Genomic DNA, 25186 nt, shown 5'->3' with positions numbered 1-25186 from the left:
AGATACAGCTGTTAGTACGTAACCCTAACAAACTCAAAGCTAAGGCAAATGAGGACGTTCAAAGTTGATTTTAAAAAATTCCCCCACCAACTTCAATGCACTTTTGACTTCTCTTGATAACACCACCTGTAGCTCTTCTGAGATTGTCTTTACATTCTTTTATGAGGGCTGCACTATTAGTGATAGGACCGATCAAATCGGCTCGTCGGTTTACTTTTTCTTTGTAGACTTCACCTTTCAACCATCCCCACAGGCAAAAATCCAAAGTGATAAGGTCCGGGGTCCTTCGTGGTTAAGAAAAGTGCCCATATCTACTGATCCATCTTCCGGGAAATCTTAGTTTTGGATGATGTCTCACCTGACGACTGTGTCAGGAGTCCCGTCATTCTGGAGGAACATACGCATTCTTGTAGCCAAAGAAACCTCATCCAATAATGCTGGAAGCTCAGTTTCAAGCAAGTGTAGACAACGGGGTCCTGTAAGGACCAACAAACGAAACGAAAATGCATTGAACCCAGCTGTATGTACTCAATAAAAATTGGACACATGTTATATGGCATTTTTTCTGCAGTTTGTCTATACTACCACCTCCTAAAACATTTACTGTTCCTCCTGAAACATCCTGTGTAATTATTCAGGTCTCGACGGGCCATAGAAAGTTTTCAGTGCTAGACACACGTCATCGTCCGAACCCTCGCGGGTATGCAGTGTGGCTGCGAGCGAGTGGAATAATGGACGGGGGGTACCGCGTATGTGGTATGCGGCAAACATGGGAATTTGCGTCTGACGAGGAGCGTGTGTAGATAGGTCCTGCAGGGAAGTTGGCGTTTGTGTCTTGATAGCCCAATAGTTTCGCTTCGAGCACCGAGCGGGGAGGTTCTTGTTTACTTCACTTGCTGCAGCGTCGCTTGTGTGGGGTTTCCCTCTGCGACCATAGATACCAGTAGACTGGCCTTGCTGTGCAGAAGCTATGCGGCTGGTGTGGCTCCAACATAAACCACGTGACTGTTGGCAAAACGTGGCGGGATTTCAAATCAGCTGTCTGCCATCCCATGTTTGTATCGTATTTTACCAACATTTCTCAATTGACTGCCAAACGCTTCCAACAAAAATTACTTTTTTATTTGCGAAAAATTATGTCAGAACTGCATTTGACCTGGATTTGTTCACAGTATCATTTATAAAATCTAACAAATACAGCGAACGCCCCTCGGGTGGGCAGCGGGACGAAATTACTATAAAGTATCAATTAAAGTAAAATGTCGTTAAAATTCTTTTAAACAGTAAGAGTGGGCTAGTGTCAAAACTTTAAATATTGGATTCGCCGCGTTTTGAGCTCTAGTCACGTATAAAAGAAAGTGGGATATGAGAATTATGTCAACTATAGGTGCCAAAATTGTCGACTTTAGGAGAAGGTCCATTTTAGAGTATCAATTTTAGGTGCACTTCAATGGTTCAGTTCCTACTATTTTTAGATAAGTTTAAACTATCAGTTTAAAAAAATGATATTTTAGATGAAAGGTGAGACTTTGAAGTTTCAGAAAATAATTTTGGAGCCTACATTTATTTAATAGTATTAGAAGGTAGAAAAAATTCTCTTCATGTGTCGACTATAGGTGCTCTTACCTTATTATAATCTCACTTGTATATACAAAAAGTCGCGTATGTGCAGATGGCTTAAAGTTTTTCCGCTTCAGAGCCTGTATCCAAAGCTGCATTCGGTTTTCATTCATAGGGAACCTATGAGTAGGAACGAGAAACAGCTATACTTACTTCTGTAACCGAATTATCACAGATACTTTCCAAAATGTAATATGAGTCTGACTTTACAGGCATCACTTTCAACACTTTAATTTACGTGATACTATATTTCAAGTGTAAAAAACATAAAAGTCACTTCAGCAGATTTCAATAAACGCATCTGCACTATCATAGAAACACACGTGAAATGTAATGCCATTTTCCCCGACAAAACGCTGAGTACAGTATAAGCGCAACACGAAACAACCATGTTTTGTCAACATTCACGTGACTTTAGCACAGAGATGTTGGAGCCAGGAAAATGACGTCAGGGCCAGTCTATTATATTTATGGTCGAAGGTTTCCCTCGATAGTATTGTTCTGTCTGTCGAGTGAGTCGTAGCGCCTTCGCTCCACCTTTACTTTATGTTTGTGTTCTAAACTTGCAGCGGCGTCAGCCGCTCCCCTATGACTACCATAGTTTCTACGCGTATTCCACGAAAAGGTACTGTGAGCTCTACTTTCGGTAAACTACGTGACACGTGCAGCCCGGGTCTCTAGAAATCCACGATTGACTTGTCGATACAACTCATGTGAACTCTAATCAGGTCCACGCCGCTTATTTTGATGCCGACGAGTACGTGTTTTACGTGAAATTTATGGATCCTCTTCACGTTGAAAGATTACTGTCACGAAATGTGGTGCTACAGGAGAATGCTGAAGATTAGATGGGTAGATCACATAACTAATGAGGAGGTATTGAATAGGATTGGGGAGAAGAGAAGTTTGTGGCACAACTTGACTAGAAGAAGGGATCGGTTGGTAGGACATGTTCTGAGTCATCAAGGGATCACCAATTTAGTACTGGAGGGTAGTGTGGAGGGTAAAAATCGTAGAGGGAGACCAAGAGATGAATACACCAAGCAGATTCAGAAGGATGTAGGTTGCAGTAGGTACTGGGAGATGAAGAAGCTTGCACAGGATAGAGTCTCATGGAGAGCTGCATCAAACCAGTCTCAGGACTGAAGACCACAACAACCTGTAGACATCTACGATATCGATGAGTCCAATGAAACCTTTTACGACCCACTTGTCAGCATCTTGGATACGACAATTACACGTCAACATAATGATACGCTCTTAGCTGCATTCAACCGGAGGAAGTTTACAAAATTATTGTGTGATCACCTTCACAAAAGCCCCTGGGTCTAGATGGACTTCCAAAGGAATTTTACGTGCGCTTTTGGCCGTTGTTGGGTGCTACCTTCACCCCTCTTTTGAATGAATTGTTACAGGGTAGAGTATTGCCACCCTTGTTCAAAGTGGGAAAAATTGTTTTAATCCCGAAACGCACTGGACCGGCTGCCCCTGATCACTTTGGCCCACTTACTTTGTTAAACTTTGCTTATAAGACTGTGGCGAGGGCAGTTAATTGTAGGATGTCGGCTCTGATGGATGCAATTGTTGCAAAACATCAAAGCTGTGTATCTGGTCGTACCATTCTTACCCCTATAGTCGAGTGTCGTGACGTGGTTTCGGTTGCTGCTGTAACGTCCGTCCCTTGTGCCCTTGCTTTTCTAGACTTTGATAAGGCATTTAATCGTGTCTCTCACCACTTTTTTCTTCGGATTCTGGGGGCAGTTGGTTTCACGTTTGACAAACGGTAAGTGCTCTCAAACCTGTTTACGGGTATTTCGGCTTCGGTGGCTGTTAATGGCCAACTGACGCCCACAATAAACATCCGAAGATGAGTGCCTCAAGGAAGCCCGCTATCAATGACTTTGTTTTTGTTGTCTCTGGGGCCCCTACTTCGGATGCTAGCATCCCAGCTGACAGGTTGGACGCTTTCAGGCGGGACTGCAGCTGTTCGTGCATACGCGGATGACGTGATGGTTCTACTTCGCAGCCCTTCTGAGATATCTCGACTGAAGGCTGTCAGCGATGATTTCTGTCGGAGTTCAGGTGCAAAACTTAATGAAGGTAAATGCAAGCTTCTTCTCTTGCGAGGGTTTGATGACGCGGTTGTTCCCTGGGCTACTGCGGCGGATCGGCATACGTCTCTCGGTATCATCATTGATCGTTGTCCGCTCAAAATTGCGGCGCTCAACTGGAAGTCTGTTACGGAAAAAATTCAGGGAGCGAAATTAGAGCATGAAAGGCGTTCTCTTACTCTGCTCCAGAAAATCCGAATACCGGATACATATGTCTTACGCATAGCTTATTACGTGGCCCAAGTTTATCCGCTTCCCTCGATGATGACGAAGAAACTACAAAAATTGTGTGGTCGTTTCTTATATAAAAGACATATCTTTCGCTTACGGTGTGATGTGGTCACGAAACCTCGCTCCTTTGGGAGGCTGCACCTGACTGACATACGAAGGAAGTCGCAGGTGCTATATGTGCGTCGTATTATTTTGACTCCAGGCAAATGCCGGGATAGTTCCTTTGAAAGAGCACGGCCGACTTCCTTCCCCATCCTTCCCCATCCTTCCCTAATCCGATGTGACCGATGACCTCGATGTTTGGTCTCTTCCCCCAAACAACCCAACCCAACCAACTATTTTGACGATGACTCAAGAAAGTCACACATTCAGGTCATTTATTTCTCTGTGTCCGTCCTGCTAGTCTTGAACCCCCTATTGATGTCGGTCGCATAAATTATAAGTTAAAACACTTTCGCTTCTTCTCTCTTGCGGTGAGCTATTTCGGAGCTGATATCTTACGGAGGCCTGTCCTCACCGTGAAATTCCTACAGACTCATGTGGAAGCAGTCCCTTGTCCGAACTTCGTTGAAAGAGACGCGCCGCAAACAACCTGGACGACAGTTTGGTTCAATATCAGTCTTCCGATTTTGCCGATGCGCGTAGCGTCCTCGTGGTATGAGGTAAGAAATAACTTGATTCCAACGAACGAGCGACTTTTCCGTATTGGGCTTAGTGACTACGAACATCATATTGCGTCCATATTCTTCTTTATTTCCACAGTCGAAAACCCATATCGTTATGCGGTTGCTGGGACACTTCGTTCACTATGTTGTAGAAGGCGAGGGGGACGATCACATGAATTTCATGCAGTACATGATCACGGCCTATTGGACATGCTTGCGAAGGTCTCGCTCTATATCGCGATCTTTTCGCCAACATGTTGAATTTGTTTTCCGTCGGCAAGGTGTTTATTAATTTAATTTATTCTGATTGATGTGTACATAGTTCCGCGTAGTCAGCGCGTACACAATTTTCGCAATAGAGCGCGCCCGGCTAAGCACAACAGCGCAGGCGCAGCGCTCGTCCGTCTCCGCACTACGAGATGGCGCTGTCTTAGAGACGGACCAAATTCTGCTTCCGCCGAGCCGCGTATTAATATGTAACGCAGCCAATGAGATTGCTGCTAACGTAGAAACATTTTTCCTCACGGATCACACTCGCGCAGTGATACCTGAACGCTCGAGGCATTATAACGAGTGTACAGACCTCCGATTAATCAGTCTGCATTAGTCTGCATCAGTCTGCAGTCAAGTTTCAGTCTGCGCCTAATAAGATTATCATATTCCTGTACATAGCCATGACGATTAATGTACAGACACTTTGTCAAGTATCAGAGATACGTGAGAATAAGATTAATGTACCAAGACCAAAGGAACTTCAGATTGTCAATTGTAAACAGCATCCAGAATCAAGTTACATAATATCTATGATTTTTATAATTTTAATAAATGTGTGTGAAAATTAATCAAGTTTTGTTTAAAGTTGGTCACCATCAATCTGGTACTCTAAGCGTGCAAGTGGCATTTCTATCGTCTGACCTAACGGCAGAAGATAAACACGCCACGATAAGACCGCGAGACCTATTGCTGACACTCGCCTACTTCGCTAGAGCGACAAGTCAAATAATCTGATGGTGTGTGTACCGAAGGTCTTACAGTACGCCGGCCGAAGTGGCCGTGCGGTTAAAGGCGCTGCAGTCTGGAACCGCAAGACCGCTACGGTCGCAGGTTGGAATCCTGCCTCGGGCATGGATGTTTGTGATGTCCTTAGGTTAGTTAGGTTTAACTGGTTCTAAGTTCTAGGGGACTAATGACCTCAGCAGTTGAGTCCCATAGTGCTCAGAGCCATTTGAATTTGAATCTTACAGTACCCACACCACACTAATGATAAGTGCTTTTCTTTGTTACGTATGTTCCCATCTGATCTGCATCGGCTTGTCTTATCCTGGTTTCCCTGTTGGTTTTGTTTTGTGTTTTGACTCAGCATCGCTCCAGTTCTGTTGTCAAATGTATATCGATGAAGTAGAGATACACGTGAGCGTATACACTCCTTGCACTTAACTTGGGATTTTTCTTAGTTTGCATATTTCAAATGTACTCTTGTTTCTTTTTCCTTCCACTTTGAGGTTCAGTTACGGACCATAAAAGTATATAAAAACGCAAAATAAAAAAATTACTAAAAACTTATAAAAATAATTCTTGATACATATCTTGTGAGCTTGATGGTGGTTTGTCGGCTACGTTCTAAGTTTCTTTCTTTTATTTATTATTCCGTTATAATAATTAATTTTTTCTCCCTTTTGCAGCCTTTATTACATGATGATTTGACTATGGTCTACTGATGTGTCATGATAGGACCAAGTCATTCTGATAATAAAAAAAAATAGTCTGCACATCTGCCAAGTAAGCAGGAGGTCCAGCTTCTAACCCTGGTCGGATATAAATTTTCATCTGCTGTCGTGTTTCAACACCCTGTGACAATGTGGACGTCTACCGTTCGGTATTTAAGACGCAATTGTTTTTTGAGGCAATACAGGTGATTTGCGAACATTTCTCATGCCATCAATGGAACGGGACTTAAACGGCATCCATTCCTTAGTCATTGCTTTGTGATGGCGCTAACCCATATTATATGCATGCGAATCAGATTGTAGAGTATATTTAGTCAAATAACTAATGGTCAGTATGCAAGTATTTACGAACAGCAGAAGCAGAATTGCAGCGAGCTGATCACTTAACCAAGTGCAACATAGAGTACCTGCATAGTGAGTCACTTCAGCTGCATAGCTGACGATAATATTTGTCAAGCAATTCACTGCAGAATTAATGTAATACCCGCATGATGTTCTATGTAGTCATAATGTATTAGCAGGTCGTGACCGGTATACTATGTTCATTAAATCAGATTAGTGAAGCTGATGCCAAATAAAGAGAAGCGGTGCCGCCACCACACTATCTTTACTTAGGTAGTCATCTCTAGATTATGTGCGCCACCATTAACGTTACTGTAAGCAGTTTGACAGCATAACACCACCACATCCACTGCCAACCTGTACCATTATCATCATAGACGCTGTGATCACAAGTTTCTGATGTTTGCCAAGAGTAGTGGAAAGCGCCTCATGAATGTGAAGTTCTATTTGCATTTCGCCTCGGACAGAGAGAATCCTTAATAACAGTAAGAGGTTACCCAGTGAAGGGAAGACGCCATGTGTTGTCTCGAGTTCTTGCAGTCTGATATCAATGTAGTTCCCGATGATTTCACACTAACGGGTTCTTTTAGCTATCGGAATACTCATATGGAAATTATCAAAGTTTAATTGCTAGAAAACTCAGCTACCTTAATAACACCTCATTTTGGATTGAACATCACTCCGAAAGCGTCTCCTGACGTCTTAGTGAATGAAGTCTGAAGTGCACTCACAGTTATGTTGCCTGCCGCGTGAATTCCATAAAGTGTTAGGGCAGCTGGCAGCCATTGCTGAATACTAAAACTGAACTGAACTCCTCCCGAACAGGCCTTGAAGGCCCAACGGCACCGACCGGCCGCCGTGTCATCCTCAGCCCATTGGCATCACTGGATGCGGATACAGAGGGGCATGTGGTCAGCACACCGCTCTCTGGGCGTATGTCAGTTTCCGAGACCGGAGCCGCTACTCCTCAATCAAGTAGCTCCTCAGCTTGCCTCACAAGGGCTGAGTGCACTCCACTTGCCAACAGCGCTCGGTAGACCGGATGGTCACCCATCCCAGTGCTAGCCCAGCCCCACAGCGCTTATCTTCGGTGATTTGACGGGAACCGGTGTTACCACTGCGTCAAGGCAGTTAGCATTGCTGAATACAGAAATGGCAAATATCTTCACTGCTCTAGGAGAACTCGTCTTTGTTGAATTTTTTCCGTAATTAGCACAATAACATAAGGGTCAAAAAAATGGTTCAAATGGCTCTGAGCACCATGGGACTTAACTGCTGTGGTCATCAGTCCCCTAGAACTTAGAACTACTTAAACCTAACTAACCTAAGGACATCACACACATCCATGCCCGAGGCAGGATTCGAACCTGCTACCGTAGCGGTCGCGCGGTTCCAGATTGTAGCGCCTAGAACCGCTCGGCCTCTCCGGCCGGCCCAGATTGTAGCGCCTAGAACCGCTCGGCCTCTCCGGCCGGCCCATAAGGGTCATTCTCCTGAAGAACTTGATGCCCGCATGTCCTTAAATAAGAATCTGCGAGCGGTAATAATGCATGAAAGGAAACAGACTGTTGGACAAAAGAATGGGGAGCTCCCTGCTTTTTGGGTTTCCGATAGGTCCTACGGTAAGAATCTGGTGTCATATAATGCTTCGTAACGCTAACTGTTTATTTTTTCACTTCATACTAAAACAAAAGCTGTGATATGAGAAGAGGAAATGACTTACATGCCTCTCAGAAACTTTAGTATTTTGTGCTTATTTGCTCACTACATACTAAAACAAGGGCGTTGATATGAGAGGAGGAAATGAAGTATACGCTTCCAAGACATTATTTCCTTGTGTGCTACTACTGCGTACATGAAAGCTCCGAAGTTAATTTTTGTGTGTTCGATAAATTTTGATATCACCTCACATTACCTTGTGAGAAGGTTCCTATTTTCTTGGGATTTAAATATAGTGGACATTTTATCACTGGTTAATATTCTGAGACCCGTTCCAATTCCTCCGTGGCACCTGTGAGTACAGTCTCACGTTGATTACTATAAGAACATGCAGGCAGTAATGTCCGCTCACTGCAGTCAGAGCCATGATGATTTCTTCCTGTTTAAGGCGAAGCGTCTGCTGCAGTGTCCACGCTCAGCCAACATAAACAAATCGTGGCGACATTGGTCACTGCTAATCGTTGAACGTGTCGCGAGCCGCGAAAACAAGAGCGCGCTGTCTGCTAACAATATTGAGTTAGTACATATTACTTAACGTAATATGCAGGACGTGGGTAGGGTAAATATTCAGTTTGAAGTAACTAGCCATTGCATTAAAATACAGTGTATCTGATGCATTATTTACTGTTGCATGTCTCTCTAAAGTCAATTGCATTGATTCATATTGTGCGTGAACACGAAAACACACACACACATACACACACACACACACACACACACAGCTATTGATTCCAGTGAGAGTGACGACTGCTGTCTGTTGAACAACACATGCGCCAATCAGTTCCTCAGTTTGCGTTGAATGGATGAGATTTTTCAGTTACCTTGCACTGCAAGAACTGTGAGAAGCAGACTGAAAGTAAATGGACTTGTATGCCAAAGAGCTGCGACAAATCAAAGCTTGACTGATTATCAGATGAGTCCCCACATGGGTTTTGTGGACGTATATACTTTCAGTAAGCAATCCACCCACCGTCATTACATAAGATTTTTCGAAGGCGTCGGGGCATTGATTCAACTACGGTCCTCGATAGTGTAGCGTGATGGTTTGCTTCCCACCATACGTTTTCTATATTCGTCCAAAGGTCACTTGCATTTGTAGGTCCACATGGGAATGACCTCGTTACCTCTGCCCACATATTCTCTATCGGGTTGAGATCCAGTAATCGTGGAACAAATGGCAACAGCTTTATCCTCTCTTGGCCCTAAAACCAATCTTGCATTCCTCTGCTCTGATGGATGAGGCTGTGGTCTTGTAAATAAATTGTTATCTCGTTACTTTATATATTTATATTTAAATAACGTATTTGTAATAAGCACATTGTATTAGTATTTTCCATAGTATACGAATTCATGAACCATGGACCTTGCCGTTGGTGGGGAGGCTTGCGTGCCTCAGCGATACAGATAGCCGTACCGTAGGTGCAACCACAACGGAGGGATATCTGTTGAGAGGCCAGACAAACATGTGGTTCCTGAAGAGCGGCAGCAGCCTTTTCAGTAGTTGCAAGGGCAACAGTCTGGATGATTGACTGATCTGGCCTTGTAACAATAACCAAAACAGCCTTGCTGTGCTGGTACTGCGAACGGCTGAAAGCAAGGGGAAACTACAGCCGTAATTTTTCCCGAGGGCATGCAGCTTTACTGTATGATTACATGATGATGGCGTCCTCTTGGGTAAAATATTCCGGAGGTAAAATAGTCCCCCATTCGGATCTCCGGGCGGGGACTACTCAAGAGGATGTCGTTATCAGGAGAAAGAAAACTGGCGTTCTACGGATCGGAGCGTGGAATGCCAGATCCCTTAATCGCGCAGGTAGGTTAGAAAATTTAAAAAGGGAAATGGATAGGTTGAAGTTAGATATAGTGGGAATTAGTGAAGTTCGGTGGCAGGAGGAACAAGACTTCTGGTCAGGTGACTACAGGGTTATAAACACAAAATCAAATAGGGGTAATGCAGGAGTAGGTTTAATAATGAATAGGAAAATAGGAATGCGGGTAAGCTACTACAAACAGCATAGTGAACGCATTATTGTGGCCAAGATAGATACGAAGCCCACGCCTACTACAGTAGTACAAGTTTATATGCCAACTAGCTCTGCAGATGACGAAGAAATTGAAGAAATGTATGATGAAATAAAAGAAATTATTCAGATTGTGAAGGGAGACGAAAATTTAATAGTCATGGGTGACTGGAATTCGAGTGTAGGAAAAGGGAGAGAAGGAAACATAGTAGGTGAATATGGATTGGGGGACAGAAATGAAAGAGGAAGCCGCCTGGTCGAATTTTGCACAGAGCACAACATAATCATAACTAACACTTGGTTTAAGAATCATGAAAGAAGGTTGTATACATGGAAGAACCCTGGAGATACTAAAAGGTATCAGATAGATTATATAATGGTAAGACAGAGATTTAGGAACCAGGTTTTAAATTGTAAGACATTTCCAGGGGCAGATGTGGACTCTGACCACAATCTATTGGTTATGAGCTGTAGATTAAAACTGAAGAAACTGCAAAAAGGTGGGAATCTAAGGAGATGGGACCTGGATAAACTGAAAGAACCAGAGGTTGTACAGAGATTCAGGGAGAGCATAAGGGAGCAATTGACAGGAATGGGGGAAATAAATACAGTAGAAGAAGAATGGGTAGCTTTGAGGGATGAAGTAGTGAAGGCAGCAGAGGATCAAGTAGGTAAAAAGACGAGGGCTAGTAGAAATCCTTGGGTAACAGAAGAAATATTGAATTTAATTGATGAAAGGAGAAAATATAAAAATGCAGTAAGTGAAACAGGCAAAAAGGAATACAAACGTCTCAAAAATGAGATCGACAGGAAGTGCAAAATGGCTAAGCAGGGATGGCTAGAGGACAAATGTAAGGATGTAGAGGCCTATCTCACTAGGGGTAAGATAGATACCGCCTACAGGAAAATTAAAGAGACCTTTGGAGATAAGAGAACGACTTGTATGAATATCAAGAGCTCAGATGGAAACCCAGTTCTAAGCAAAGAAGGGAAAGCAGAAAGGTGGAAGGAGTATATAGAGGGTCTATACAAGGGCGATGTACTTGAGGACAATATTATGGAAATGGAAGAGGATGTAGATGAAGATGAAATGGGAGATATGATACTGCGTGAAGAGTTTGACAGAGCACTGAAAGACCTGAGTCGAAACAAGGCCCCCGGAGTAGACAATATTCCATTGGAACTACTGACGGCCGTGGGAGAGCCAGTCCTGACAAAACTCTACCATCTGGTGAGCAAGATGTATGAAACAGGCGAAATACCCTCAGACTTCAAGAAGAATATAATAATTCCAATCCCAAAGAAAGCAGGTGTTGACAGATGTGAAAATTACCGAACTATCAGCTTAATAAGTCACAGCTGCAAAATACTAACACGAATTCTTTACAGACGAATGGAAAAACTAGTAGAAGCCAACCTCGGGGAAGATCAGTTTGGATTCCGTAGAAACACTGGAACACGTGAGGCAATACTGACCTTACGACTTATCTTAGAAGAAAGATTAAGGAAAGGCAAACCTACGTTTCTAGCATTTGTAGACTTAGAGAAAGCTTTTGACAATGTTGACTGGAATACTCTCTTTCAAATTCTAAAGGTGGCAGGGGTAAAATACAGGGAACGAAAGGCTATTTACAATTTGTACAGAAACCAGATGGCAGTTATAAGAGTCGAGGGACATGAAAGGGAAGCAGTGGTTGGGAAGGGAGTAAGACAGGGTTGTAGCCTCTCCCCGATGTTGTTCAATCTGTATATTGAGCAAGCAGTAAAGGAAACAAAAGAAAAATTCGGAGTAGGTATTAAAATTCATGGAGAAGAAATAAAAGCTTTGAGGTTCGCCGATGACATTGTAATTCTGTCAGAGACAGCAAAGGACTTGGAAGAGCAGTTGAATGGAATGGACAGTGTCTTGAAAGGAGGATATAAGATGAACATCAACAAAAGCAAAACAAGGATAATGGAATGTAGTCTAATTAAGTCAGGTGATGCTGAAGGAATTAGATTAGGAAATGAGGCACTTAAAGTAGTAAAGGAGTTTTGCTATTTGGGGAGCAAAATAACTGATGATGGTCGAAGTACAGAGGATATAAAATGTAGGCTGGCAATGGCAAGGAAAGCGTTTCTGAAGAAGAGAAATTTGTTAACATCCAGTATTGATTTAAATGTCAGGAAGTCATTTCTGAAAGTATTTGTATGGAGTGTAGCCATGTATGGAAGTGAAACATGGACGATAAATAGTTTGGACAAGAAGAGAATAGAAGCTTTCGATATGTGGTGCTACAGAAGAATGCTGAAGATTAGATGGGTAGATCACATAACTAATGAGGAAGTATTGAATAGGATTGGGGAGAAGAGAAGTTTGTGGCACAACTTGACCAGAAGAAGGGATCGGTTGGTAGGACATGTTCTGAGGCATCAAGGGATCACCAATTTAGTATTGGAGGGCAGCATGGAGGGTAAAAATCGTAGAGGGAGACCAAGAGATGAATACACTAAGCAGATTCAGAAGGATGTAGGTTGCAGTAGGTACTGGGAGATGAAAAAGCTTGCACAGGATAGAGTAGCATGGAGAGCTGCATCAAACCAGTCTCAGGACTGAAGACCACAACAGCAACAACGAATTCATGCCCTGTCATAGATAGCCGGCCAGAGTGGCCGAGTGGTTCTAGGCCTCTACAGTCTGGAACCGCGCGACCGCTACGGTGGCAGGTTCGAATCCTGCCTCGGGCATGGATGTGTGTGATGCCCTTAGGTTAGTTAGGTTTAAGTAGTTCTGAGTCCTAGGGGAGTGATGACCTCAGAAGTTAAGTCCCATAGTGCTCAGAGTCATTTTTGAACCTGTCATAGATAAGTGATGCAGAGTCAACAGTCCGATTAGGAATGTGGTTCACCGAGTCTACCATATGATGAGAGTCGTAGTTGGAAATCCACATTAAGACTGGCTGGCTGAATCCGATTAGAACGATCTGGTATAGAACTTAAATTCCAGAAATCTGATAATTTGAACGTCTCTCCTGCAACAATGGTGCACACATAAATTCCTTTGATGGCGTAACGGGTAGCAACTGTCTAAGAAAAAGTGAGAAATATGTCTACTAACAGAAATGTCACGTAATATTATAACCTATCTTTTTGTGATGCAAATATTGAATCAAACAAAAAAATGGTTCAAATGGCTCTGAGCACTATGCGACTTAACGTCTGAGGTCATCAGTCGCGTAGAACTTAGAACTAATTAAACCTAACTAACCTAAGGACATCACACACAACCAAGCCCGAGGCAGGATTCGAACCTGCGACCGTAGCGGTCGCTCGGTTCCAGACTGTATCGCCTAGAACCACACGGCCACTCCGGCCGGCTGAATCAAACAATACACATCTATTTCAGTGTTGGGAACATACACCATATCGCATTTTCTGGTGACATAATAATAATAATAATTATTATTATTATTATTAAGGTGGCAGATATGGGAAAGCATCCCAGATATGGGTGGTAACGAGGAAATCAAATACTTGGGGTGGACAAAATACTACCACAATCCTCAACGGCTATTCAACCCGTTAAACCCAAAATCCAGACATGTCTAAGTAAAATCACTGGCACTCTGGTCAGCAGCCACGCGGGGTAGCCACGTGGTCTTAGGCGTCGTGTCACGGTCCGCGCGGCTCCCTCCGTCGGAGGTTCCAGTCCTCACTTGGACATGGGTGTGTGTGTGTTGTCCCTAGTGTAAATTAGTTTAAGTTAGGTTAAGTAGTGTGTAAGCTTAGGGATCGATATCCCTAGCAGTTTGGTCCCATAAGATCTTACCTCAAATTTCCAATTTTCTGGCCAGCATCTGTGAGGTCAATGTACTCGGCTGAAAATATTTGGCTCCAAATGCTTCAACAACATCTTGTCCTGTCCGGTCTTGGTATTATCCAGGCCAAACAAATGAAACACAAGCAAACATTAACTGTGCAAGTAAATTCAGCTTTACCCCAGGTGGTACACAACCCTCCCGTGGGCAAACGGCAGCTGGACTTTCGGATTCTGGGGAGTTCAGGCTAGCACAGCAGAGAATATCGAAGATCTCTGGTAAACTTCCCTACAAGCGGAAAACATTAATTGGAACAGTAAATATAAGCCGACCAGGATAGCCGAGCGATTCTAGGAGCTACAGTCTGGAACCGGCCGATCGCTACGGTCGCAGGTTCGAATCCTGCCTCAGGCTTGGATGTGTGTGATGTCCTTAGGTTAGTTAGGTTTAAGTAGTTCTACGTTCTGGGGGACTGATGACCTCAGCAGTTAAGTCCCATAGTGCTCAGAGCCATTTGAACCATTTTTGAACTAAATATCAATACATTGATCCAGACAGGAAATCTATATAATCTCACATCAGAATTCGACCGACAAAAAATTCTCATCCTTGCTCTTCAAGAGACATGACTAAATGACAATGAATCCTTCCATTGCGGAAACTGCCGCATCTTCAAGAACAAAGCACAACAAATGTAGTAAAAGGAGCACCAATCTTCGGCATGACATTTCTCGTACACAGATCCATCATCAACTCTGTCAAAGAAATCACACCCACCAACAATCGACTTATGAAAATGCGCATTCACAGCGCCAATATAAAATATACACTCATCAATGCACATGCCCCCACCAACATGGAAAATAAGAAAAACCACGAAAATGTCGAAAAATTCTCGAACAAACTCGAAAGAACCATAAACAAAAATTCATCAAGACGACGTGAAAATCCTAATGGGAGACTTCAATGCTCATTTTGAGACAGAAAAAACCTGTAGAAAAATCGTCGGTAAAAATTCAGCACACCAAAACACTAACATCAACGGCACTCGTCTGGTTGACATTTCCCAACAATTCAAACTCAAACTGATGTCTACCCACTTCAGGAAAAAAACAGAAAACATGGCGATCCCCGATCCGGCATCTTGGTGGATACCAGACGGACCACGTTGCCATCTGCTAAACCCACTATAGACTATAGAGTCATCCACGATATTGAAGTCCGATGAGGCGCGAACACTGACTCAGACCGCTACCTCACACGAGTTAAAGTGAAAATTGCTCTGAAGAGAGTTCACCTCAAAAATCTCTGCATCCAAAAATTCGACACATCCGTAAATGAAGAAACCAATGCCACAGAAGAATAGGAAAAAGGACCGACGAACAACTGGACTGACTTCTACAGTAAAATTATCAGAAAAGCCAAAGAATTCATCCCAGTTACAAAAAAGGTAAAACACTCATGGTGGGACTCAAAAAGCCATCAACCCATCATCAATCGCCTGCTCGCCTTCCAAAAATACAACAGCAACAGATCGAAAGGAACTCTATAACACTTCCTCGACATCCGCGAACAGACAAACAGAAAAACCAAACGCAACTACATCAACAAAACGCTGAAATCAAATGAGGACAACTTCGGAAACTACAACAGAAAAAATTTCTACATAACTTCGGCAAAAAAATTAAAGATTACTCACCCCAAAAATTGACCTTCAAGAAAAAAATGGTAAACTCACCTTCACCAACCAAGAAAACTGTGAAGAACTGGCATACCACTTTTTCGATCTCCTTAACTGCCCCGAAGCACCCGAACGATTCCAACACACATCCACAAGATACAAAAAAACCCATGCCGATCCACTGACACAAGAAGAAATCCAGCTCAACGTTAAAAAATTCAAGAACGGAAAGTCGTCAGAAGACGGAATCATCGCAGGAATACTGAAAAATCTTGGACCACAAACACTACAGGAAATCACACTGAGAATTCAGGAAATCTGGCGAAGTGAAAACCTCCCAGTCGACAGGAAATGTGCCATGATCCAACCACTCCATAAAAAAGGAAACAAATCTGATGTGAATAACTACAGAGAATTTCCCTCCTTTCAGTCCCTCATAAAATCATCCCCACGTGCCTCTTACAACGTGCACATGAGCAAGTCAGACCCCTAATTGGTGAATACCAAGCACAATTCAAACCACACAGATCTGACACCAAACACATTTTCTATCTGAAATCCACACTGGAAATACTGCGGTGCTGTGCAGATGAAAAATATAGTTTTTCAAATTTATCAGACGAGGGATAGGGTTTGTCAGATTCTACTGATTATGACTGCATTTTTAATTGTTGGTTCACAGGAGCTTTTATTGCGTTTATTGTAACTATTTTTTGAAAGTTAGAGCTGGAAGAATAGAAACATCATATTTTCGCCATATGGAATACTCGATTTCACATTAAGTCTTCACGTTTCTAGCAATGGCAGAGTATCCGCTAGAAAAGCTGACAACTAGAAGCCAGGTCATGCTTGTCTTCTTGCTGGTGTGCCAATGACAGTGATCTCAATAACAATAATGTATAGCAAAGATACGTTGTCAAGCCAGCCACTAGAAAAGCTCCAAAATTGTGAATCGCGTCTGGTGAATACGCTTTCAAGGTTTCAGTCCGATTAAGACAGTAAAACAAATAATTGCCGTAGTTATTAATATATATTGTTTCATTTGCACTCAGTGAATCGATGTATTGCAGGTAATTACACTCTAGCCCATAAACCTAGTTTCAGAAATCCGAATAAGACATACTGACATATAATGATGATATTCCGTCCCTTGTCACCCACAACTTTGAGACGAAGTTATAGTCACTTCCGAGGTCACTCACTGAACACATCAGCTACTATCCTTCCTTGTAATATGACTGAAACTTGGCAAGAACGCAGAATATGTTTGGCAACTCTGTGACCGTCGAGTTACTTCCTTGATGGCACAGAACTATCCTACTAAATTCACTTGATATTATCGTGTCATTTCAAGTGAATAATGTGAGGATTTTCTCTTGGGATGTGATATAAGGATATCAGTTAACGCTTTTGAGTCCACGAAAGTCGTTCCATACGGGAAATACATCTTCTCTCGTGTTGCGATTTATCTGTCATAGCGGCTACTGGACCAATAAGTAAGCCGCCATGTTCCGCACGTCTTCGCTAACTCCCAGGTTATGTGCCAGCCTACCAGCTACAAGCTGCTTTCGTTCGCCTTTCGAGACTCGCTGAAAGCCAGGTTTTTAACTCTTTTGTAGCACAGCTACAAGCAGGCAGATACAAATTCAATAAGGGAATCGTAAGATTCGGTCGGTAATATCCCACTAATTCGTGTTAAAATAGGCACAATCGTCTTACAGACACTTAATGCTTTATTAAGATAGACTGCTGTCGTTATGTTTCTGTAGTAAGTTGAATTTAATTGGTATCAGTACAGTAAATATTTTCATTTCGTTTTGCATTAGTTTATTGAACACAATACTAATCATCAAAAAGAAATTAATCAGCAACAGTATATCCTTTCACAATATTTAAAACAATCTGACAGGGATAAAGTAGTTTACGCCTGTAGAAATCTACTGGTTCTAACGATGTCATTAAACCAGTGCAATTTGAAGAGCATTTTCGTCTAGAAATGAATTGCCTTGGCGGTTGATCGATCAAGAGCGGGAAAGGTTAAATTTTACGAATATGTAATCAGAGGAACAAGTGCCTGAGAGATGACTTCCCTATCAATACAAGTGCCTGAGAGATGACTTTCCTATCAATCTCCTGAATAGTTTTGTTTCTCAAATCAACAGAGTGCGTTATCATGCAGTAGCTCACGTGATGTAGTTTTGTCGGTCGATTTTCATGCACTGCGACCGAAACGTGTCTGAGTTGTTGATAACAAATTCCAGCTGTGATGGACACATCCTCGGGAAGGAATTCGTAGTGTAAAGCACACTTTTGGAGCTATTACATGGAAAATATTATGTTCACACTACTCTTTGCTAGAGTTTAGGTCTTTTGGTAGGGCTCAGTCTTTCATTTCTGCTTAAGAAGTTAACGATAAAGGCATCATAACACGTCACTAGTAACAGTATTACATAGGAATGCTCAATGAGCGACCTGACGACGTTCAAGCAAAACTGCAATAATAATCACTTTGTTGATTTTTGTTGTTTCGAATTAGAGCGTGCAGTACTCCTACACCTGACTTCTGAACCTTGCCAGTTGAATGCAAATGTCGCAAAATGGTTAAATTGTAATCCATCACCTATATCAGTAGTCGAGACTTCCTTAACGTGGAATATCATTCATGCCAGCATGATCTTTGTTAAAACAAGAAAATCTTTTCTTGGTGTGTTTTTCCCAAAAGTACTCGCGTTCCACACAGCTCAAATCTTTCGAGGTGCGTCCTCTGCATTCACCCCTCTATTATACTAAAAGTAAATATTGGGTTTGCATATGTTACAGCTTTGTCCACTTGCGACCCAGTTTTACAAAGCTTAACCGTAGTTCATGACTTGGAAGTATGCAAAATCCAGTGCTTAACTGCAAGATGACAGCTGATGCATGCGCCGCGTTCACCTGGACGGCGCCCGATTTCAGACGGAGTGTGGCGTCTGGCGGTGGCCGGTAGCCGCTGCAGCGTGAGGAAACGCTCGAACGTCAGCTGTTATGATCACGGCGCAGCCACGAGCTGTTCTGCGGAATTGTTTCTGGAAGTATTTATTATTACTGGTTGGTAGAATGTGAAGCGAATTATGTTAGATGTTCAATCGGACTCGTAACTTTAGACAAGGGCCGAAATGTGGTTAAAAAACAAAGATACAGTCGGACGCGAACACGAGACTATACGTTTAGAATGCATGTTTTTTAGAATGACCTGAGAGAAGGGGCGGGGGCGATGAGGGCGGGGGTCGTCTTCCGAGGCTCGGCCCCAGAGTCCCATTCCCGCCCTCCCAGAGTCAAGGAAGGAAAGGGGTTCGGCAGGATCAAGAGAACTTTATTGGACCAATTCATTTCATTATAAATACATATAGATATTTTCTTCGTGTATATATTTATTTTTGTTTTTTTTTACTTTAGTTTTTGTTATTTTAGCTGGATCCTACAACTGCCACTAGAAGCTTCCGAGTCGTCTTCGCGTAATTAATGTAAGGGGCCCCCTCTAAACCGTTTTCTCTGAGCATCAATTGTGTGCCGTGAATCATTTTCAAGTGTGCCTTCTAGTACTCGAAATGCCCCAATGGGCAGGAGGATCCTCGAATAATGCGCCTAAATAATCTGATAGTCGTGTCCGGTATAATGCATGGTGGCGTAACGCCTCATAAGTCGTCGTCAGGTGGACCAACAAGTCTAGATCGTTTTCGCGCGCGGATTGCAAAAGGTAATACAGCACCATGCCCTCCAGCCAGTTGACGGCGTTCGTTCTGGTAGTGGGAAAGTAAACTGTACGTGGGTGTAGGAGTTCGCCCAGCGTGGTAGACTCTGGCTGTCGTCTCAACAGGAGCGCCAGCATACGTTGTACAAGACCCCAGCAGCTGCCTGTCACAGCACACGTCAGGCGGTGGGCGTTCGAACCGACGACTGCACAGTACGGACACAAAGGGTCATCAGTGAAATGGATGGAATGGAGGCGCTGGCGTGTGGCTAATTTGCCGTTCACCACCACATACCACAAGGAACGAGCGTACGTGGGCAGGTACGGGGTGTGGACGGATCGCCACATCCGTGTCCAGCAGATGGTTGGGTGTTGCTTTTTGATATTGTTACTGGCTTGTTTTGCCTGATATATGCGGTAGTAATCTCTTGTGCTCGGTGCCCTCGTCGCCGGTAGATCCTTGGTCATGTAGCTCAGTTCGACTAGGAAATCGCGGATATGGGAAAGAGACGGAGCCATGTGGCCCACGGCGACCGGTAGACGAAGATGTCGTGGCGCAACTATCTGTAGCGGCGTCCCCGTCAAGCTGTTGTTGGCCGCGGCCCATGCGAACCGCATCCAGCTTAGGTACAATGCCCGCACGCGGTTGTGGACGTGAGGCAACCCCAAGCCCCCTGCCCGTGGAGGCCTCGTTAAAGTAGTGTAGCGAACTTTGAATATATACCCTGCACTCATAAATTGTCCGTACACTGCCTGGAAACTGTGGGCCAAGGCAACTGTTAGCGGAAGAATGTGTACAAAATAATTAAGTTTGCTCGCTAATTAAGTTTGTTAAGTGTTGACGTAACGCGTTCGGAGAATTATATCCATACTGCGGAATCTGCTATAACAGAGCAGCGCCCGTGTCCTTTGTAGTAGCCGGCAATATGTGGCTGTCGCAGTTCAGCGAACTATACTGGAGAACTGCACCCCCGGCCGGCCGGTGCGGCGAGTGGTTCTAGGCGCTTCAGTCTGGAACCGCGCGACCGCTACGGTCGCAGGTTCGAATCCTGCCTACGGCGAGGATGTGTGTGTTGTCCGTAGGTTAGTTAAGTTTAAGTAGTTCTAAGTTCTAGGGGACTTATGACCTCTGATGTTAAGTCCCATAGTGCTCAGAGCCTATTGAACTGCACCCCCAATGCGTTTAGTGAGGGAACCTTTTGCAAGGCGATCGCTATCGGCTGTAGACGGCCTCTCCCGACATCCATGTATGTCATCTTGCATATGTTGACGACACTGCCCGATACCGCGCCATAGCGGCACAACCACTGAAGCGTTTCTTGGATTTTGTCGCCCGACCACACCAAGAGCACTACGTCGTCTGAGAAGGGAGCACATCGGAAGGTCACGTGTAGAATGCAGATGCCTTCCAGTCGGTGGCGAAGGCCATGCAGTGCGAGGGCCGCCGCGAATAAGACTCCTCATGAAGGACATCCCTGTCGCTCCGACCGTCCAAGAGTGATGTGTTCAATCCGGTGGCCGTTGATCATAATCCGGGAGCTCGCCCCATGGATTACGTATAAGATCAATCTTTCTGACGCCTGCGAGAGGTCCATGCGTTCGAGCACAGCGCGAAGGAAACTGTGGTCGATACGATCAAATGCGTGATCAAAATCGACAGCGACAAGGGCGCCTCGGAGGCGGCAGGCCGCTGCCAGCGCGGTGACGTCGCGGTAGGCGCCAAATGCCCTGTGGATATTGTCACCCCCTCAACATGTCTGGTCAGGATGGATCATGTGTCCGATAATGGTCTGAAGATGTGTGTGGAGGATACGGGCGATGAGTTTATAATCCACATTCAGGAGCATAAGAGTACGACAGTCGTGACAATCGTGAGAACTGCTCGGTTTGGGAACTAGTATTGTGATGTCTTCGAGGAGATCTGTGGGGACGGTAACGTCGTCGCAGGTCTTGAAACATATGAATCCACTGAGCGCCCACCAGGGGATAGAAGGCGTGGTAGAATCCGTTCAGTAAGCTGTCTTTGCCCGGTGTCTTGTTCGGGGCGCCACAGGCCAAGGTCGCTGTTAAGTCTTCGGCAGGTATGGGAGCCAGCAGGGCGTCGTCCTGGGGTCAGGCTGAGCGCACAAGATGTTGTCGTACTCACGAACAGTTTGTGGGACCTTGGCGTAAAACGTCCTGTAATGTTGGACGAATGCTACAGCAATGGCACACTGCGAGTCGACGAGTCCACCCTCTACTGTCTCTACTGATGTTATAAGGTGGCGCTTGCGGTGGCGTCTCTCTCTGATTACGTGACATATGGATGCCATTTCGGTGGGGATGGTATCCTGCACCTTCGCCCGGACTCGGGCTCCATCAAGCTGTTCCGCGGTGAGACGGAGTAGACGAGCTTTGAGACGATTAACTGCTGTGTGCCGTTCACGTGATGGCGGCTGGGCCATTAGTTCCCTCAGCGCAGTGTAATAAAATTCCGACGTCGCCGACGCCGGCACGCCCTGTCACAGCCATATCCCATGAGTGTCCGTCGGAGGGCCGACTTGGAGCGGTCGAGCCACCAATGTACAGTGGAAGGATGTGAATGCAAACTCCGGAGGCAGCGATCGCCCGTAGCAGCGATCTCCGTCCGACATGCGTCCTCATATAGGTAGCAAATTTTCAGCGTCCACAGACCACGGGTGCAATGTGTGAGCTGTCCAGGGAGTGTGACCGAGCAGATGTATACCAAATGGTACGTGAAGGCTGTCGGCCACAGTTCTGCATCCCTTGCTGCGGAGAGAAGTCCTCGTGAGATGTATATCCGGTTGAGACGGCTGGCAGAGTGGTCGGTGAAATATGTATAGCCACGGCGGTCCCCGTGAAGGAGACGCCACGTGTCGTGTAGCGCCAGATCTCGCACGAGTGGCCGTAATGCCGGGCATGTAGAGTAGTGCGGTGTTTGGTCTGCTGGCTCCAAGGCGCTATTAAAATCGCCGCCTATAATGTAGTATTCCGTGTTCCCATTCATGAGTGGAGCAATTTCGTCGGAATGAAAGGTGACCCTTTTTCTGCGACGAGATGACCCGGAGGACACGTAAACATTGACAACGCGGACTGCTCCCACCGTGACGGCAACACCTCGTGCAGATGTAGATATGTAACTTCCGATGCCTCGATGCCGTCGCGTAATAGGATGGCGGTTCCGCCGGCACCGTCGCTTGATGGGGTGCTGTAGGCTGTGTATCCATAAATGTTCAATTGTAGCTCTGGATGGACTTCTTGAGGAGGGTGATATCCAGGTCCGGTGACCGGAGCATATCGTGGAACATGCGCGTTTTGATGACAGAGCGTATGCCGTTAACGTTGACTGTGCCGACACGGTAGGACTGGGACATCTAAATGTTGAGTGAGTAGATGAAAATGGCAGCCTCTCGATGATCGTGGGGCCGCTTGGCTACCCATCCGTGCGGCAGGTATCTTTAACGCGGCCCTTCTGCGGGTGTTAGGCACTCCCCATGTGGGACACCGGACCCGTCTGGAGAAGGAGTGTCAAGGGTGTCTTGTGCGTCTTCTGCCTCCATTTCAGCAGCCCAGTCACCGAGCGGGGAAGGGGTCGGTGACGGCGCATCCCATGGGCATTGTGCTCCATCATATGGTCTTTGTCCTGAGGGGCTTCAGTCATGGGAACGTCTGGGCTGGGTGAGGCCAGCCTTGGAGCGGTGCTGGTAGATTCCGTTGGCAACTACGCGTCAGAGACGGCGTCGGCAGCGTGCTCCCTGTCTCTGCCCTGTTGATCGTCTTCCGTCGAGAGGCGGCGTTTCTTATGACCCTTCGGTGACCGTTGATTCCGCGTCCGTGTGTCCGCTCCCATCGAAGGGCTGGAGTCAGCCATGCGGTCGGCGTCCGGGACCGACGCCTCTGGCACGACGACGGTGGTGGTAGTAGTGATGATGGCGGGCGTTGTGTCTTTCAAGGACATCTCGTCGTGAGGCGCCGCAGTCACGGCGTCGTCGGCGGCTGAGCTCGCGGGCACATTGGACTGCAACTTGGGCGCGGCATCTGTGCGCACGTACTTAAGCGGTAATGCGGTTAGAACAGCTGTCTGTAGTGCTTCCGCACTTGGCACCTGGACAAGGCAGTTGGATCGGACGTGACCCTCCTGTCCACAGCCGGCACACCCCCGCGGTTGTCCGCCGTAAATAATGTTGTCCTGGGAACCTCCGATGAACACGTACGACGGCACGTGTTTGCGGAGTTCGATGCGTACGTGTCGGACGCCATTGAGCACGCGATAGGTTTCAAAAGTGTTCCACTTCTCTTCTGTGTAGCTTAGGACCGTTCCATATGGTCGCAATGCGTCAGTAACGAAAGCTGTCGGGACTTCGAACGGCAGTTCAAATACGGGCACTGTACGCATATCCATACACGCGTTGTCCACGGTTACCGTGCTTACGTTTCTGTCAGCGTGGCGAAAGCGGTAGCCGTTGGTGGAACGTCGGGCTAGGTTGTCACATGCCTCTTCGTTCTTCATCTTGTGATAGACTGTACTGGAAGTAATAGACCGGTGTATGCCTATCAGCTCGTGGGGATCGACGTGAATGTCGTCTCTCAGAAACCGTTCGATTTCATAAGCCTTTGGACGCGGTAGGAATCGTTGGACGTGAGTTTCACCGTCGCCTGGCGGTAAGAGAACGCCATATAGACAGCGAGCTCTAAATCACAACAGCGAACGCAGTACCTTGCGCAGCAATTAAACACGCACACGTGTGGGGCGCTGCTCAGCGCGCCGCGCGTCCGAGCCGTGTCACGGCTAGATGCCGACTGTCCACTAGACCACGGGATCACACAACACGACATCTCGTAAGTAGACAACACTTCCTCCTGACACTTCCACATCTTACAGTGTTGCCAGACTGTGCAGATGGTCGGACTTAGCGTTGCCAGGGGCGGTCGGTTTCATTGGCCACCATAAGTAACCGACTCGGACTTAGTCTCTATGGCGGCCGGCCGGCGGTCACTTTTTATGTCTAAGACTGTACATGTAAAGCGTTCCAAAATTCACATAGCTATATTTCATTTTCATTATCGTATCGCATAGAAATTTATAATACTTGAATGGTGCAACATTCAGAAGTAATTTTCGTGCTACATAAAACATCACTCTTGTCACTAGACAAAGTAACATAAAAGATTGAATTTATACCTTTTTCGTTTCAATGACAGTCGCAGCCTCAAAACATAATTCATAATGGGTATAACTGAAGTACTATGTCTACAACTTTGCTTCCGCCGTTTTTTCTCGAAGTTCGGGGCTTTATTGCGAAAAACTTACAAAAAAATTATGATTCATAGTATTGCCCATCGCTGGCCACTACATTCTCCCATCTTTCGGATAGCATACGAATCCTGTGGCGGAAGAAGTGGGCGTCTTTTATGGGGATCCATGAATCAATTCGATTTTGCACTTGATCGGAAGTGCTGGTCAACCAGACTGTACGCCACTGATCGAAAAAGGTGGTAGTCAGAGAGAGCAACGTATGGAGAATACGGCGGGAGGGATAGG

The sequence above is a fragment of the Schistocerca piceifrons genome, chromosome X, assembly GCF_021461385.2.
Source record: "Schistocerca piceifrons isolate TAMUIC-IGC-003096 chromosome X, iqSchPice1.1, whole genome shotgun sequence".
In the NCBI taxonomy this organism is placed as follows: Eukaryota; Metazoa; Arthropoda; class Insecta; order Orthoptera; family Acrididae; genus Schistocerca; species Schistocerca piceifrons.
Note: the sequence above shows the minus strand (reverse complement) of the source record.